Source organism: Myotis brandtii, unplaced genomic scaffold (assembly GCF_000412655.1).
Source record: "Myotis brandtii unplaced genomic scaffold, ASM41265v1 scaffold423, whole genome shotgun sequence".
NCBI classification, from domain to species: domain Eukaryota; kingdom Metazoa; phylum Chordata; class Mammalia; order Chiroptera; family Vespertilionidae; genus Myotis; species Myotis brandtii.
The window spans coordinates 1,361,126-1,362,980 of NW_005366214.1; the positions used below are offsets into that span (position 1 = coordinate 1,361,126).

The 1,855-nt window shown below is 55.6% G+C and overlaps 1 long non-coding RNA gene across 2 annotated transcripts in view; it reads right to left on the reverse strand.

Annotated features, from left to right (window-relative positions):
- Positions 1–583: 583 nt before the first annotated feature.
- LOC106727437 overlaps positions 584–1,855 on the reverse strand; it is a 2,410-nt gene continuing 1,138 nt past the window's right edge. The window contains exons 1-2 of one of the 2 annotated variants that reach the window (XR_001363622.1): positions 1,245–1,849; positions 584–937 (exon numbers count right to left, since the gene is read on the reverse strand). This is a non-coding gene — a long non-coding RNA (uncharacterized LOC106727437). Of the gene's footprint in view, positions 938–1,244; positions 1,850–1,855 lie in introns of those variants that run through there. The other variant, XR_001363621.1, reaches the window with a different exon arrangement.

Below are 1,855 nucleotides of genomic sequence, written 5' to 3' on the forward strand. Positions count from 1 at the left end.
CAGTATATATAGTTTGATTTATGTATGGTTCTATTTCCTATGGAAATAGATATGGATGTATGGAAAACATGATATAATACCGAGGGGAAATACTAGGCTACAGGAGAAGGTATATTAAAAGAAAAAAAATACTGGAGGGAAGTACACTAAAATGCTAACAGTGGTTGAGGGATTATGAATGTTTATTCCCCTCCCCCCATTTACTAAGTTTTTCTGGGGGGGAAATAGACCCCCTCTTTTTGGGGCTTTTATTTATTTATTTTATTTTTATTCATTTTAGAGAGGAAGGAAGAGGCAGAGAGAGATAGAAACATCAATGATGAGAAAGAACCATTGATTGGCAGTCTCCTGCAAGCCCCCCACTGGGCATTGAGCCCGCAACCCAGGCATGTGCCCTTGACCGGAATCGAACCTGGGTCCCTTTAGTCTGCATGCCGAGGCTCTATCCACCAAGCCAAACCGGCTAGGGCCATTTACTAAGTTTTGAACAGTCAGTACCCTGACTTTGGAGTTAGCATTAAGAATTTTCTTCCTTTTTTTTTTTTCCCTTTTCTTTTTTGCCCTCCCTCCCCGCCCCCCTTCCCCCCGCAAAAGAGGTATGTAGTAGAGTGCATCCAACTAGAGTGAGTGTCCAAGAATATTCTCTGGAAACGCACCATTTGGCCTAGGGTTCGCCAAGGACGCAAACACATTTCTAAATATTTTATCACTTGTTCTAGAGTTAAGTCAAGGCTTCTCCACAAACTCCTTCTGATCCGCCGGCCAATTCAAAGCTCCCAGGTTCCTACAGTTGGGCGCGGGGGTTTCTCCGAGCTCCGTCAGGTGGAGGGACGGTGCGGAGGATCCTGATGAATGAGTGCGGAGCGTGGTCAGCGTCCCCACCTGCAGAAGCTACACCGAGCCGCCCTCCAACAAGGCTTGCCGGAGCGTCAGGGAGCTGATATTCAAAAAGGAGGTTTAGGGAAAAGGAGACGAGGTGAGAGAGAATTGGAAGCGATACCCAACCCTTGGCCAGGCCCCAGGGGCTCAGATTTCGGTGCCAGGTCTCCCACAAGGTTCGGCGGGGAGCGACTGCCGGGGGTTCCACAGCAGCAGGCTGCAAGGGGCCCATGGACACAGGCGCGGGTGGGTATCTTATTTCTGTCTACGCGGCGCTGCCTTCTATCCTGAGCGGGGCTCCTCGAGCCCAGAAGGGTCATCCTAGCCTCTGAAGGGGGCGGAATCCCTGCCGGGGGTGCCCCCACCCTTAGCCGATCGTGGCCTTGGAATCCTCTGGTTGAAGACGATCGCCGCCCAGAGGTTCCGCAATGCGTGGAAACCCATTTCATTGATCTGCCCATCGCACACCTCCCGGGTTTAGGGAGCAGCTCTCAGGCCCGGCGGCGGCACTGACCACCCTCTTCAAGCCATCCAGCCTCCTGGCGGAAGCGACGGCAGCGCGGCCGGAGCTCGCGGCTGCATCCGGGTCCCTCGCCCTCAGCCCAATCCTCGCTCTCTTCTCTTCCCACCCTCCCGTGTCTCCGCCCCCCCGCCGCCAATCCCTGACCGGCTCTCAGCCGCACATGCTGGCATGGGAGTGAAGGCGGGCGCTGGCCAATGAGGCCTCGCTTCCCGTTTGAAGCATCCAGTGAGTGGGCGCCGGGGGCGGGCGCTGCTGGCCAGAAGGTTCGGTTGCGCGTGTGCCATGGACTCAGCCGCCCGGTGATATTGACAATAGGAGAGAGAAAGGGGCATTGACGGGCACCCACTGCGGGTACCGAACGGCGACTCTGGCAGCGGCGGCTCCAGCTCCAGCGGCTCCTCCTCCTTCGCCTGCTGCCGCTGCGGATCCAGTCTTCCTCCCTCCCTTCCCCCT